At 34.7% G+C, this 17,296-nt stretch overlaps 1 pseudogene; it reads right to left on the bottom strand.

The window, feature by feature from the left end:
• The window catches only part of LOC101996877, a 25,949-nt pseudogene that overhangs the window by 1,000 nt on the left and 7,653 nt on the right, over positions 1 to 17,296 (bottom strand).

Below are 17,296 nucleotides of genomic sequence, written 5' to 3'. Positions count from 1 at the left end.
CCGCCTGTCTCTGCCTCCCGAGTGCTGGGATTAAAGGCGTGTGACACCATCGCCAGGCTTCCATTTCTTTAAATAAAGAATTTTGGTACAAAAAAAAAAAAAAAAGAATCAGAGATACACCAACTTTCACTGTTTTGAGAACCACAAAAACACCAAGCTAACAGCTGTAACATATATGCAGAGGACCTAGTACAGAATGATGCAGGACAGGTGCTTGCTTCTTCAGCCTCTTGAACCCATATGAGTCCCAATGAGATGATTCAGTAGGTCATGTATTCATGGTGTCCTCCATCACCTCTGATTCCTACAATCTTTACTCCCTCTCTTCTGTGGAATTTCACAATCTCAGAGGAGAAAGAGCTGATAGACATCTAATATTTAGTATCTCTCTTTTTCTGCATAATGCCTGGCTGTGGGTCTCTGCATCTGCTCCCATTTGCTGGCAAAACAAAGCCTCTGTCATTACAACTGAACAAGGCACAGATCTGTGAGTACAGCAGAATTTTATTAGGAATCATTTGATTGACTTTCTGCTTTTCATGTTTGTTTCTACCTTAGGTCTATGTTAAGCAGCAGTCAACACTGTGTTTTCTTTGCCTTTTTCTGATTTTTAAAGGTAATATTTTTTCAAACTTCCCAGACTTTTGATTAAGTAATATTAAATCTATTCGCTTCATGTTTTGTTAAATATTTGAAGAAAATGAGTAACAAAATCAACCAGCAAAACAACTAAACAAACAAAACAATTACAGAAACAGATGTGGTATACATCTCTATAATGCAAAAAGGCAAGACTGAGTCATATAGTGATGTGGGAATCCCCTCTTTGTGTTGTGCTTACCATTAATGAATAAGGAAACTGATAGGGCTGAACTTAGGTAGGTGGTGAGGACTGGACCGAATGCTGGGAAAAAGAAGGGCAGAGTCAAGGGGATGCCATGGATCTAAACGTGCTGAAACTTTGCTGGTAGGCCACGACATCTTAGTGATACACAGATTAATAGAAATGGGTTAATGACTTAAGAGTTAGCCAATAAGAAACTAGAGCTAATGGGTCAAGCAGTGATTTAATTAACCGTTTCTGTGTGATTTTTTCAGTTCTGGGCAGTCAGGACCAATGAGCCTCTTCCCCCAACAATATGGGGCCAACCTTAGTGAGACCTTTTCAGACACACAAACAAACATTTCAAGTATAGATAAATGGTACTATTAATTTGCTTGAGTATTTATCGAGATCATTATGAGGATATTTTATTTTGGTTTATTTATATATTATATAATAGCAATGTTATATTTAAACTGGAAAGGACTTTTATTTAATAGAAAATGTTCATGAAATGCAATTTGTTAATTTATTTGATTAGATAAAGTTGCATTCTATTTACTAAATTGTTAAGGTAAATATATCAACAGTTACAGAAGATAGTATTTAACGTTTTCCATTCTGTCCTAGGTGCTTTATTAAAGTGTCAATATTGTCTTTCTCCATTTATTGACTCTACTTCCAACACAGTTACACATGTTCTAATTAGTTAATGAATAACCTATTTTCCCAAATAAAGACTTTTTATTATATTCATTAATCCTGCTATTTTTGTTTTCAAAATCATTAATTTCAATTTTACTTATTAATTCTCACTTTCTGCTTTCCTTAGATTTATTTTGTTTTTCATTTTACTGTCTTTTAAGTGAATGACTCATTTATTTAATTTCATGTTTTGAACAGAGAAGTGTGTTCACACCTGGAATTATGCTTTAAACATAATTGCCCCTTTTCTATATGGCTTAAATTTGGCATCTTCATTATTGTTGCCTTTTTAATATTCAACAGTTTCTGTTGTGCTTTACATGAGATGAGGGTTACTTACAGCCTTGAATGATTGGCAAGTTTTAATGTGTTTTCATCACACTTTGTTTGTATCTAGATCAAAAACATTATCTATCATCTTTCCTTAGCTTTTTATTTTATTATTTATTATTTTTAAATTTTTTTCTAAAGTGTGTATGTGTGTGTATGTGTTTGTGTGTGTGTGTGTGCGCGCGCGCGCGTGTGCACATGTACGGTGGTGCACACAAAAACCCGTAGAGGGCACCAGATCTTTTGGAATTGAAATTTCAAGTGACTGGAATTCCATACTACTGGTCTTAAGATAGAGCACTTTTTCTACAGCTACTGACCATTCTCTCTAACCCCATTTTCTCTTAGTGTTAAACATTGTTTAGATGTTAATAGACAAATCCACAGAGGTGGGGCTACGCAACTGCTCCTTGACACTTGTAAACAGCAGGTATATACTATTCTCAGATATAAAATTGATCATCTACTTTATTGGGTATATAATTTAGGTCAGCTCTTGTTAAAAGATTTTTTGAATGTCTGCTAAATGCATCTTTCAAAATTATGAGTTTAGTTAAAAAGCCCTGGAAAAATTGTTCTTATGTACTAATTTTGAGCTATTTCTACATAGTTTTCTTGACAGGATCTTTGGGAATAATGATGCCTTCATGGCTGTATCATTGAAATATATGCTTTTAGTTAATAAATTTTACTCTCACTTAACTTATGCTTATAACTTAATTCCTGAGTTAATTTTGTTTGAAGAATAAATAGTCTTTGTTCAGTATTTTAGAATTCTCAGATGTCCTTTTTTTACATCTAACTTCACGGTGTATATAACTCAATATGCTGGAGGGTTTTTTTTTTTAATACAGTAATTTGCTCTGTCATATTAAATGATGTCTTTTTTTCTTAGTTCTGTCATTTATCTCATATTCTCATTTTCAGTTTTGCTAGTTGCATTTTCATATTTATTTTCACAGTTTATACCACATAATAATTTTTACACTACAAAATTTTAGCTACCTTTTACCTCAGCTCTAAATTAAAAGAAGTTTAGTGTATGGCACCTTTGCTACCACAGTACGTCCATTTTATGCAGTTTATTTTGCTTCACTTTGTGGTTCAATAGATTTTATGACCATCTCGTTCTTTATGTAAGGCTCAGGGGTGACATTTGCTCTCAGTTCTACTGTGAATAAAATGCATAAATGGCTTCGGGGTGACTTTATTCTTGAGCTCCAACTTTGTATGGTATAAAAATTTTGGGGCACCCTTTCTCCCCCATGATCAGTTAGGCAAAGTTAATATACAGTGCTACACTGTTTTCTAGCATTGACTTCTGCCCAGAAATGAATACGGTTTGCCAGGTGTGGTGACACATGCCTGCAATCCCAGTTCCCAGAAGGGAAAAGCAAGAGAATCATAAGTTTAAAGCCAGCCAGAGCTACATATGAACATATTGTCTCAAAAACTCTTGTATAAAGAACAAGTAGGAAAACTCATCTCTTTTTTTCTCCCCTACCTAGTAGGAAATGTGTATGTAATCAGAAGGTAAGATTCTAGATGATTTTAGAAGTCATTTGTTGTCTTTGAAACATAATATTTTTACATCTTTGATGAACCCATGCCTGCTTTTCCCTCAACTATGTACATCATATGTACTTAGATATTCCCATATCCAGTATTCCCTTCCTGTATGATCATATCATATGTGTTCTACTACCAGTACTCTCATTATGGCCACCCCTGTGCCACATTTCTAGTTTCCAGGTCTCTATAAACTTTCCACTGTAAATATGTAATATGTGGTTTTCTAGGCCTGAGCTATTTTCTTGCAAAAATCATTCTTGGAAAAGATTACCTGTGGTAATATTTCACTAGTATTTTAACAAATAAAGCTTGCCTGAAGATCAGAATGCAAAGCTAAGCCACTAGAGCCCAGAGAGTGGTGGTAAGCACCTTTAATCCCAGGACTTGAGAGACAGAAGCAGGTGGATCTTTGTGAATTCTAGGCTCCCCAGAGCTATACAAGATTGATCCAGAAATAGATCCAGGTGCTGGTGGTTCACCATTAGTCACATACCTTCAATCTCAGCACTAGAGAGGTGGAGACAGGAGTAATATGGCTGGGCAGAAAGAGGAAAATAAAGAGGAAGAGACAGGATCTCACTGGAGTATGGAGTCTGAGGTTTGGTGGAGACATATTGCCATCTAGGCAGCCTAAGGATAGATTGCCCCTTCAGTCTGAGCATTAATAGAAGGAAAAGGCCTCTCTACTAGCTTACTACTCTGCTTCTCTGATCTTTACTTTAATTCCTATACCTGTCTCTGAGTTCAGCCAATGGGCTTTGTAAAGTCTGGAAATCCTTTGCTTTCTCTATTACTTAAAGGATGTCCTCTTTTAGTTAGTTATTGGTTTAAAAGATGGTTTCTTCTCTATGTCTTTACAGGAAAAAGGCAGATAAAAATTGTCCTTCACAAGTGCCTACTTATAATCATTCTCAGTCTGATAAGAGATATCAATGGACGATTCTTTCACAGGAAATATTAAATATTTACAACCTGTGCCAATATTTTGTATGATAACCATTGGAAATGATATGTAAGCATTTTTCTGGATCTATGGTTTACCATTGCTTGGACAATGTTTTACTCTCTGATTCACATGTGAATACTTTAGAATGTTTGAAGAAGTAAAGAAAAGTTTGTTCTATTGAGGATTACAAATTGCCCCTGAAACAAAAAGCACACAAAGATGAGTTTCTATTAATTATTTAGGCTACAAAATAGGTTAACAAAAAATTAAACAGCACAAGGTCCAAATTAGAAGAGATCGATTGCTAACCTTTAATGACTTTGAATGATTACTAGGAGATATTTCCCATCTGCAGCCCACTATTGAGATAAATCCTGATCAACTGATTAATTTAAACAAAGGCTTAGATGGTGACAAGGACTTAAATAGTCCCAGGAAATTATCATCTGAGACCAAGAGAGAATTAGCTTTGATAGATGAGAAATGACAGAAGGTACAGGTGGATCATGTGGATCATGTAGATCAGAATCTTAGCTGAATTCTGGTGATATTACCCTTCATATATTCCCAGGAATTTTAATACAGAGGGAATATATTATCTTTGAATGGATCTTTTTACTACATAAACAGAGAAACAAATTTAAAACTTATATGGAAAAATTCTCTGAGTAAATTTTAAAAGGAAAATAAAGACTGTATCAACTAGCAGGAGTAGACCCAGCAGAAATTATAGTACCTTTTAATAATAATGAAATTGACAAATTATGGACAGAAAGTGAAACCTTGCCAAGAGCTTTCAGTAATTTTTGGGAGAAATTAACAATAAATATCCCTTAGCTGGATACTTCCTCACACTGTCCAGGAAACACAAGTAGCTGGAGCCCCTAAATTTTATACTGATGCAAATAAATCAGTAAAGGCAGGATACTAATCAGAAAATTTAAGTAAAGTGGATCAAAGCCTTATTAGTCTGTCCAAAAGTCAGAAGTATATGCTATTCTCATAATACAAAGGGATTTTTAAGAACTTTTCAACATAGTTACTGATTCATAATATGCGGAAAGAGTTGTTTTAGATACTGAAACCACTGAATTTACACTATATGATATAGAATTGATTTCATTATTTATTCAGTTACAGACACAATCATTAATAGGCATAATTTCATATACATAACATACATCAGATTCCATATGGGGCTGCCAGGTTTTCTAGAACAAGGTAATGCATCAATCAATCGTTGATTGGAAATATGCTTAAATCCTCAGAAATTCACAAAATAAGAACACCATGTCAATAGCAAAGGTTTAAAAACAGACTTTTTCATCATGTGACAAAACAAGGAATTTTTTTAAATGTAAACATAAACCACTACCTGCAGGAAGTAACTCAGACGGTACTCAAAGAAATGAAGTCTTGCAGATGATAGTGTTCCATTTTATAGAATTTGGAAAACTAAAATATATACACCACACTGTTGATACCTGTTCAGATTTTCTATGGAAAACAGCTTTGAGTTTGAAAAAGGTTGATTCAGTAATCACACATTTGTTAGAAGTTATGGCCATGTACAAATAAATAAAGACAATGATCCAGCATATGTCTCTAAGAAAATAAAACAGTTTTTGCTTATTATAAGATAAGGTGTATCACAGGTATACCACATAATTTTATAAGCCAGTCAGTTATAAAATGATCAAATCAAACTCTAAAGAATATGTTAAAGAAAAATACTCCCAGATAGATCATATAATGCTTTACTAACTTTGAATTTTTTTAATGCTAATGAGAAAGGCACAGCTGTAGAGAGACATGGGATAGTAGAAAAATGTTTAGAATTAAATCAGCTGATCAACTTTAAAGATGCACTGATCTCAGAATGAAAATAATAAAATGCTTTACATTGGGAATGAGGTTTTGCTTTTGATTCCACAGGAGAAGAAAAGCCATGGATATCATCAAAATTAAAAAGATTTGATTTGAACAAGAGATACCTCTTAATTAGAAGGGATGATAGTTCATCAAACAATATGGCCATTTAATCTAAACTAACATATAAAACTACCAAATGCTCTTCATTTAATCAGATGTAACCTGTCAAAAAGATAACCTCCCGAAAATTAGGGCTGGGGAGGGGTTTTCTTTCCATCTTTTTAGGAGAATAAGGGTACCCAGCTAGGAAATCTGAAAACCACTGAACAATTGAGAAGCCTGAAAAAAAGAAAGAAAAAAAATTATCAAGAAAAAAAGTCTCAATAAAAAGTGTTATAAGGAGGCTGCTTGTTGGTTTCCAGCTTCTCAGCCCTAAAATAATCACACAGAAACTCTATTATTTAAGTGACTGCTTGGTCCCTTAGCTCTAGCTTCTTATTGGCTAACTCTTATGTGTTAATTTAACTTATCTCCATTAATCTACACATCACCACAAGGTCATGGCCTACCAGAAAAGTTTCAGCATGCCTGTCTCTGGCAGTGGCTCCGTGTCTTCTCCTTGACTCTGCCTCCTTTCACCCAGTGTTCAGTTTAGTTTTCCCCATCTACCTCTATTCCCTGTGCAGGCCCAAGACAGTTTCTTTATTACCCAATTATATTCACAGCATACAGAGGGGACTCCCACATCAAAAAAGAGTAAATTGGCCTATTGGTATATCACATTTCCAACAGGATAACATTTTATATATCTTCCCAAATGTTTGTTTCTGTTGTTCCCTACAGACATATGCAAATGGTCTTTATGTAGTCCCAGTCAAATTGAAGATTAATGATGACTTTGGAGTTGGAGTATGACTCTCTTCTTCTCTAAACCCAAAAATGCTTATTAAAGTAAAATCCAAAATTTCTGTCTCATGTCAGAAGACATGATAAGGAATAGAAGAAAAACAAAAATTTAAGGATTATTTATTTTATTGCCACTGATCTCATAATCCTTTGTTTTTATATTGACTCTTTAAAAGTTTTCTTAAGAAATAAAATTTATAAGATTAACATATATTAAACTTTTTGTCATGGACTAATAGTTATATAGATTACTATCTAATTTTAGAAAAAGACTTCATTTATCTTTCTGTACATAATTTCAGTATTGTGTCTCTTATCAGTCTTCTGCAGTGAACTATGAGCACAACTAATAGCAACTTTTGAAGGCTCCAAAAGGAGGATTGGGCCCAACAATGACTGTTCCTCCAGAACTATGAAAATATCACTGATGTGAAAAATACTACCTAAACATCATTTATGGACAAAAAACTGCTCCAAACAATTTCAAGGTGGCTAGTTGAGATGATCTAGTCTCAAAGACTAATCTGGCCAGGACTTGAGTCAAGCTTTACACTTTCCTGTTATGAAGGAACTGGACAACAAATGACACAGTTACGTCTCCAAGGACCTGACAATTAAACCAAATTTTTCTTTTCAGGATCTCCTAAAGACAACATTACCCCTAGACAGCAGGAAGTAAATTTAAGAATGGAGCATCCACATTCCTAAAAGTTTCCAAGTTTTTGGTCATTCAGTGGGTTATGGATATTTGTCATTGTTTAGGGGAATTGGTTACAAGTTGTTATTGGTTACAATCAGGAGCAAAATTGAACAAAAGAGATTGGACTCAGAGTTCTTGCTTTGAAAAGAAAAAAGAGAGGATATAGATATGATAAAAAAGGTAGATTATTCAATCATTTTAAAGCAATGACTAGTTTTAAACATTTTACATTGGATTAGACTTTTGTATATTGTATACAATTTTTGTTTAATTTTGATGGAGCATACTGTACATACATCTCTACTCTTGTTCAAAGTATCGTACCTATACAACTCATTTAATAATATAATGCATATTTCTAGTCCATGAAAATTCATATTAAATAAATGTAGGCTAGTAGTTAATGACCTCTTAAAATCAAACTTGTAGTCACATTAGGTTTGTCTTCCAAGGTCAAATAAAGATATATTTTAGATAGAGATGTCAATTTCAAACACTTCAGAGATCCATATAATATAACATTTAAGATGTTTTAAAAACATAAGCTCTTTTTTTTTTTCAATAAGACGTGTCTGCTTCTGGTAGCACCAATCTACTTCAGAGAAGATGATGGGTATTGGAGAAACTCCACATGGAGTTTATTTTTATTGTGGCAAATTTAAATCACCAGGCAAGAAAATGCCCTTGCCTTGACTGCTAACAGTATGCCCTCCTAATTGAACAAGCAGGAGGAAAATAAAATTGACTGCCAAACATTATCAAGACAAGGAAAGATAGACTTTCAGCATATCCTGTTTCACAGAAAAGTCTGTTGGATATGCTAAGCCTGTAGGCTGAAGATGAATGCCCCAACATTGCAGAGAAACTTTGGGTGACTGTCCAGGCAGCCAGCTATTTCTGTCATTTCTCACAGTTTTAGAATATTGCCTGCCTGCACTTATGCTTACTCAGTTAATATTATTGCTTTGTTGGGTCTCTGAGTGAGTTGAAGATTAGATAATTATAATTTTCCTTGTATACCACCAGATACAGAAATCAAGTTATGATAGGAAGCAAATTAGGTACAAGACTTTGGACATATCAAGATAAATAATGGACTATTTTTTTTAATTTATCAAAGGCAAATAGATGAGACATTGTTGATGTACTTGTTGCTTGTATATATTGTATATAGTTATTATACTTATTGTACAAAGTTTTTCTTATATTAATTATAGCATTTTTATGTTAAATAAAAGAGATGTGAAGCAATATTTTGTTAGTATTTTTTTTTAAAAAAAAAAAAAGCTTCCCTGGAGATCAGAGTGCAAAGCTAAGCCACTGGAGCCCAGGGAGTTGTGGCATATACCTTTAATCCCAGGATTTCACAAAGGCAGTTGAGTCTCTGTGAGTTCAAGGCTACTCTGGGGTATACAAGATTGAGCCATAAACAGACCCAGGTGGTGATGGTTTATACCTATAATCCCAGTGTTTGGGAGCCACACATCTTTAATCCCAGCACTAGGGCAGTGGAGACAGGAGCAATATGTCTGGGCAGAAAGAGTAATGTGAAGAGGAAGAGATAGAAACTCACTGGAGTGTGGAGCCTGAGATTTGGTAGAGACACAGTTCAGTCCAGGCAATCTGACTAGCCCTTTGGTCTGAGCATTGGTAAAAGTAAAAAGTCTCTCCAGTGGCTTACAGATTTGCTTCTCTGATCTTCAGCTTTAATCTCTCTATCTATATCTGGGTTTTTATTATTCTTGCTACAATTATCTTCTATTCTCCTGACCGCTTCTTCACATGATTGACAATTTCTTCTCTAAAGAATTTCATGAAGTTCCATTTGTTGATTGATAACTTCATATCCTCTGTAACTAGAATTCTATTTAGGAAGTCCTTAAGTATGTAATTGTGCCCCTCATTATTATGATTAGTTTTTCATAGTTGTGTTTAGTAACATATTCCGCAATGAACATGGGTTGAAAGTATAGGTGCATAGCTATTAAAGACTCCCATGTTTTACACCTATGAAACATGTATTACACTGACTATAATATACTATAAATATACTCTAAAGTAATTTAAATGCAACTTTTCTTTATATCCTTAGCTTTTGTTGTATGTTTATTATATACAGTACAGCATACACATGCACACGTGTGTGTACATGCATGCGCACACACACATATTTGCTAGTCTATGTCATCATTTTTCTTTGAATAGATGCATTTCTATGAAAAAAGGGAATTGTCAGTTAGAATCCTAGATTACAAAGTATTGATTCAAATGCCTGTTTCTACATCTCTGCTATGTCCTCCTGCCTCAAGATTTTTTATGTCTTTGTGGGAAAATCTCTATGAATCTGAGCAGCAATAAAAATAAACAACAGTACCAGTATTTTGCATGTCCCTACAATCCAAATGGATCCAAATTTGCCAGGTAATAATTTTGATGTCTTTTCATATGTAATAGATTAGAGATATAAGTCAGCAGCAAAACTCCATTCCAAGTAGGAATGCAGGAGATGGTTTCAGGGAAGATCATTAGGAAGTCTACAATTTTACTACTAGAGAGATAAATTCAAAGTTTTCATCACCTGACCAATGCGCCTTCAAAACCTGTGCAGTTGTTCATCCATATGAGAATGGAATAATGACCAATTCTTTCAAGGCATCATCCAGTAAGTCATCTCTTCACTCTCACTCTGTCTGAATAGCACATATTTCTAAAGGCGTTACTAGCCAACTCTCTAAATCTTTCTATAATTACCTGAGAATATGTCCAACTTTGAAAATAATAAGTATCATGGATGAATTTATTGTAAAGTCAAATGAAAGAATTTGCAATATTTGTTGGTTAGAATATAGAACCATGAGAATCCTTATTGCTAATAGCAGTTAACGCTGGTTAAATCATCAAGCATAGTTCAGCAGTATCTGACAAAACCAAATATAGTGTTGACAATTGAACCAACAGTTGTCTGCCCATGTACCTACACAACTTAGCTAAACAGTTTCATCTACATAAAATCTGCATATGAATATTTATAGCAGGTCTATTATGAATGTCCCAAACTGGAAGCCTCCAAGTCATCGTTCAACAGATGAGTGTGTAAACAAATGAATGCACCTGTTCAGAGGGCAATTAAAGGAAATGAGTTATCAAGGAATCATAAATGTGGATAGGCCTTAAATGCACACTTTCAGGTGAAAATAAAGGTAACTGAATATATGACTCCAATTATAAGACATTTGAAGTGGTATTATGGACAATGAAATTATACTCTTGTCCTAAACATAAAATAAAATTGAGTGGAATGAAGCAAAATGAAAGAAATTATAGGTTAATAAATACTTACTTTTAATCTTTTAACCAGTGATACTACCTAAGAAAGTCTGAGCAACTGGAACATCCTAGACAGTGGCTAATGGAATATTCAGTTGTCTTTTGATGCACAGCTTTATGTGTGCTCCAGTAGGAAGAAATAAGCCTCATGACATCTTCTATGTCTTCTTTTTGGTCACATGCTAAAATCTGCAGGAGCCTGGAACAATGTGACTCATTCTTGTCAGTATCTAGTAAACCCCAACATGATTACTAAAATCTTCATGCAGATATTCCCTCTTTCTTCTGCAGCAGGCTAGACAGTTATGTTGGACATATTTCAAAAACAGAGAAATCTGTATCTCAGTGATACAGTTCAGATTAGAGCTACTAAGAAGAACCACAAATCCACACAGAACTGTGATAAGAAGGTGATCTGTGATTTTATTGAATTATAATGCAGAGATGTTGGGAATATTACTGTTATGACAAACTCCCTAAGTAGTTACTCAAAAATATATTTGGTATTTACTAAATATTAAATGTCTGACCTCAGGTTTCAAAATACGAGAGTAGAAGCACAATGAACTAACACTGAACTAATTATGGAATAAACTCTAATAAAGATAGTCATAGGTTCTGGAATTTTTATCTGTCTATTGTTTTTTGTTTATTTGTGTGTGTGTGTGTGTGTGTGTGTGTGTGTGTGTGTGTGTATTTTCATGTTTGAAGAAAGATTTATATGGGGTATCAATTTTGAAGATTTTAGTTTTAGTCTTTTTTAAGAGTATGAATGCTGTGCTTTAATGTCTATGTACTATGTAAGAATAGTGCCCATAAAGCCAGAAGTGGACATCAGATCCTCTGGAAATGAAGTTGGAGATGGTCCTTAACTACAATGAGGATACTAGGTCTAGAATCCAGGTCTTCTGAAGGAGCAACAACTAATTTTAATTGCTGAGCTATTTCTCCAGCCCTAGTTCTTGTTTTTAAAAGTCCTCTCCCATTCAACAAAGATCTATTAATGTCTATAACAATCACCACCCATCTGCCCTACCTATTTCTGAAAGTTCTGAACGTTATACTTGGACCTATGAGGAAAATTGATTACGAAGGTGAAGGTGGTTTTACTGTAATTATACTGATAAAAAGAAAACTTCTGGTGTATTACAAAAGACTTTATCCCAATTTTCTTTATCAGCCATATATCTTAATTATTTTTCACAAGGTAAAGGTTAAAAAGAAGCACACAGAAAGCTAAAGTTCCCACGTTTAATTAGGATCTGAGATCTGAAATGGGTCCGGAAGTGTAACATTTCTGCCCTCAGCATACCATTCTTTCTTAACAACGTGTTTCCTCTGAATCAAAATAAATGTTCCAGTGTCCCAGGGAATCACAGAATCCAATCAACTTCATGTTTATGCCAGGAACGTAACCCTGAAGTTCATGAATGACCAGGAAAATCTAAGGGCACTCTAGGGTTTAAACACTGGCTGCACAGATATTCGAGGCAATCAGAATATACTCTGAATACTGGTTTTGGAGTAGGATATGTTGGGAAAAGATGATTTTGAATTTTATCTCTAATGGGAAACAGATGTGAAATCTTGATCTCTTTATATCCCTAAAAATCAATCTTTGAATGATTTGTGTTTAAATTACAAATTCTTTCTTTAAAATTTTATCTGGAACAAATGAACTATTAAATAAACCTGTAATCATTATAATGTAATAATTGTTATTGTGACTAGGTAAACAAGGGTTGTGACCATATTTAAGATTAATTCCAGCTTCAGAAGTGTTGAGTAACCTCCTAGTCTACTAATACTGTATGCCTCAGTTTGACTATGACACCTTGGAGCCAGGGAAAAACACACAGAGAGAAGAGAGGACTAATCCATCTACACACCCTAAGACAATCCTGTTGTAATAGAAAGTTGAACTATACCAAGTATAGCTCTTGGTCCAGAAAGAGTAATTTTGTCTTACTTATTATACTAAATTGAATTTAGGGCCAGGCTGTTTCAATAAGAAAAAATGGGATTTATTTTGAATGGATTTTAAGTCACTTTCTCATATTATCACCAAGTCTGTTTTATTTGTAAATACTGGATACAGAATATGACCAATGCCAATATAACAGATAGCATTTGGGGGAAAATATATGCTATTTGATTAAAAAAAAAACTAGTGGTTCCTATTTTGAACATTGTTATGTTGATGATAAAATTAGAATTCATTGCAGAAAATACTTGCAAATTTGTAATGGAGTGTAAAATTTGCTTTTAATCCTACCAACTGTAAACATGCAATATCAATATTTCTTCATTGTATTTTAAACTATACCTATATGTATTAGATATATGCACATTATGTTTCTATTATATTTAACATTATAAAAGGGATGAGAATGATAAATATTTTTAAGCACAGCATCATTTGTTTTTCAGGTAGCAAAGTAAAGAAAATAGTTGCCACAGAGAAAAATATTTTTTGACAAGAAAGTCTTTATCCTTAATGAACAAACATACAATAAATTGTTTAAATGTTTGTGGCCTTTCTGGAATGCCTAAATGTATTTAAGAAAACTGTGTTTGAGTCAGGTGAAACATTTTTCTCTCCCTCATATCTTATTTCTATAGTTCAATTACTTAGAATTTTGTTTTGCTTCTAGATAACTCAAAATAATCTTTGCGTCCGATCTGAATTAGTGGGATCTGAATTAATGAGATTGGTTTATGTTTGATTTAATTTCTTCAATCATTTTTCCTACCAGGTAATTCCTTGCAATGAAGAACAAGAGAGTAACACTTAAAATTCACATCAATAAAGTACCAGTTCAGAGTAAACTTTAAGAAATCCATAAGACAACACTAGGAAATTAAATTTTGCCTTGAAACCAGGTGAATGCATCTGTAACCATTTAGATAAACAGTTACAGCACATAAGATCATTCTAGAAAGAGAAAACTCTATATTTCTAGAAGCACAATTTGAGATTCATTAACAATAACCTTACAACATAATCTGTTAAGGAATGTTACAAGGTAAATCCAGTCCAGAATAAATGTCACTGACATTAGTGAAAATTGAGTACAAGCATGGAGTTCTGTAGAGTATCTTTTCCATCACGGTGTTAAGGGTACCAATAAGTGGGAATTCACAAGATCATAAATGGGTATTGTAATTAATTGAGAAATGAGGTAAAGAACGTATAAAAAAAAGCAAGAATAGATACTTTGAAATACATGTAAAAACTCGTAAACAACCAGATGAACCAGTTCCTCATCCATACTTTGTATGTTGCAAATGTTTCTAGTTTTGGTTCTGGAACACTGACCTCCTTACTTTGTTTGCACTAGCATACCGCACATTCTGAAACTGAGGATGAACACACTGAGGTAAAGATTTATATGTTCTATTTTTTAGCTATAGAACACAATCTTTTATGGTACAAATGTTTATTAAATAAGCAAATGACTGGATTAATGATTAAGAGAAAGTAAAAAAAAAACCTACTGGTTTCAGAATAGATTTTATTTGTGGGATCTCCAAGAGAGGACAGGGCTGAGAAATGGATAAAAATAGGATGACAGAGTCAGATCTGAACATTTGCCTGTGCTTTGATTTGATGTGAAGAGATTTATGATAATTAGAGGTTTGTATTTATCAGAAATATCAGATATTGTCTTTGAAAATAGTCTTGGGTCTGCAGGGTATATGATTGCTTTCATTAAATATGTGCGATTAATTAAGTTCAATGAAGGTTACTTGGACTTTTTCATACTAAGAAATTGTAGCATTTTGTATCATAAAAGTGTTTGCTATGGAGTCGGTGTAGACTGATGTCAGAGAACATGCTTGACAGAGGACATGTCAAAGGACTAGGAATTCCTGTACTGGCATAGATGCTTGTTTCCTACAATGTCCAAGGAATTTCCCTTCTTCCCATTCACTAGCTGGGAACAGAAAAGTACCATTAATTAGAAGCTCACCTCATAAATTTTTTTCTGTTTATTTATTCTTCACATGAAAAGAATCCATGATTTTATGGTTGTGTTTGAAAGTGCAAGTCACTTTTCCCTTTTGGTATCTGCCTACTTATTGATTTTCTCTCTAATGTCTTGTCAACTTAAAACAGAAATATAGCTTTCAGCAAGAGAGGCCTCCAAGGTTGTCTCTGATTTGCTGGTATTTGGTAGTTTGAATAAAAATGGCTCCAAAGGCTCTCAGGGAGTGGCACTATTAGGAGGTGTAACCTTGTTGGTGGAAATGTGTCAATGAGGACAGGCTCTGAAGTCTAAGAAGCTCTAGTCAGACCTAGTATGCCTAAATCTCTTTTCTTGTTGCATGCAGATCAAGATGTAGAACTCTCAGCTCTTTCTCCAGCACCACATCTGTTTGCAGGCCACTTTGCTTCCTACCATGGTGATAAAGGACTAAACCTCTGAAGTGTAAGTGAACTACAGTTGAATATTTTTCTTTAAAAGTGTTGCCATGACCATGGTGTCTCTTCACCAAATAGAAACCCTAACAAAGAAAAAGTTGGTGTCACCATAGTGTGGTATGGCCCTGACTGACCTGACCATTTCTGGGGCAAGATTGTGGGAGGACTTTGAAACTTTGCCCTAGGAAAACCATTGAGTGTTGAGACCTCAGGGAGATGACCTTTCTCAACTTGGAAGGAAAGAAGATTGAAAGCAGTGCAGAAAATGGTGTCCTGGCTTATGAACTTTCAGAGGGAAGCTAAAGACTATGAGGGACATTTGCTTCTTTAAATTAAGATTCAGCCACAACTAATGAGAGCAGCACCACAAAAGTAAAACCTTTCTGTTACTGGGGAAATTGATGCTAGTTAGCCAAAGCTAAGAAATTAGGACAAGACCAGCATCATTTAGGTGAAATCTTCTGCAAAGTGTTTTCTGAGATCACAGAGAAGTTATATTCCAGAAGTGGGCCCAGGTGGTACCAATTGAGATTGGTAATAAGTAGGAGTCACCCAAGCACTATTGGGATGAAGGGGTCACGAAGAGAAAGCTGAGGCTTTACACTGTGGGAAGTCAAGAGCGCATTCGTGAAGGTACAGTATCAGTAGCAGTTAAAGACACAGAAAAGAAGAGTCTTGAAGAGAAGATGAGACATGGCACCAGAAAGAGAGTCCAGGAGAGGCAATTAGTAAACTTCCAGCCCATGTGCAGCAAGGAACCTCAGCAGTTTTGGAGATTCTACTACCATAGTATGACTAACAAGAACAGCAGTACATTGGAGCCAGCCAGCGCCTATAAGACAAACTGTGAGATTCAGAGGGCAGACTGGAGAAGTTTTCCTAGCTCTTTGAAGGAGTTAGAAAATCCCGAATAGGTCCCAGACATTGGAAAGTTGAAGTTTGGTTATGCTTTGACTTGATTGATTATGACCATGCCCTGATTTTTCCATCTTGAATTAAGAAAGTAGTTTACTGGACCCACAAAAGAGAGACTTTGGCTCTTAAATGACTGGATTTCAAAGGGGATGGATTATTTTAAAGGGACTGACGTCTTAACTGTATTGGAGCTTATGAATTCTGTTAAACTTTCAAAGTTATTTATGTTTTTAATTTGAGATCTTGGGTATAAATAAGAAAGGGTGGGTCATTACCTAATAGTTATGAGATTGTCAAATTTACTAGAGGTCAGTTGTTCTGAGTGGATTTGAGTCTACTTTATTGTTGAAAGGAGCTGCGGGCTGCAATCCCTGCTGCCCCATCTCCCGGCCACCTGGCTAGCTTATTCCCCAAAATAATTACACGGAAACTATATTCTTTTAAATACTGCTTGGTCCATTAGTTCCAGCCTTTTTTTGGCTAGCTCTTACATATTGATCTAACCCATTTCTAATAATCTGTGTAGCCCACGAGGTGGCTTACCAAGAAAGATCTTAACCAGCGTCTATGTTGGGTGGGAGAATCATGGCGACTGCCTGACTCAGCTTCTTTCTCCCAGCATTCTGTTCTGTCTGCTCCGCCTACCTAATTTTCTGTCCTATTAAAGGCCAAGCAGTTTCTTTATTAATTAACCAATGAAAGCAACAGAGAGACAAATGACCTACCTCCATCATTTCCCCTTTTTCTGTTTAAACAAAAAAGAAAGGCTTTAAC

This window comes from Microtus ochrogaster, chromosome 10 (assembly GCF_000317375.1).
Source record: "Microtus ochrogaster isolate Prairie Vole_2 chromosome 10, MicOch1.0, whole genome shotgun sequence".
NCBI lineage: Eukaryota > Metazoa > Chordata > Mammalia > Rodentia > Cricetidae > Microtus > Microtus ochrogaster.
Note: the sequence above shows the minus strand (reverse complement) of the source record. Positions and strands in the feature narration are given on the sequence as shown.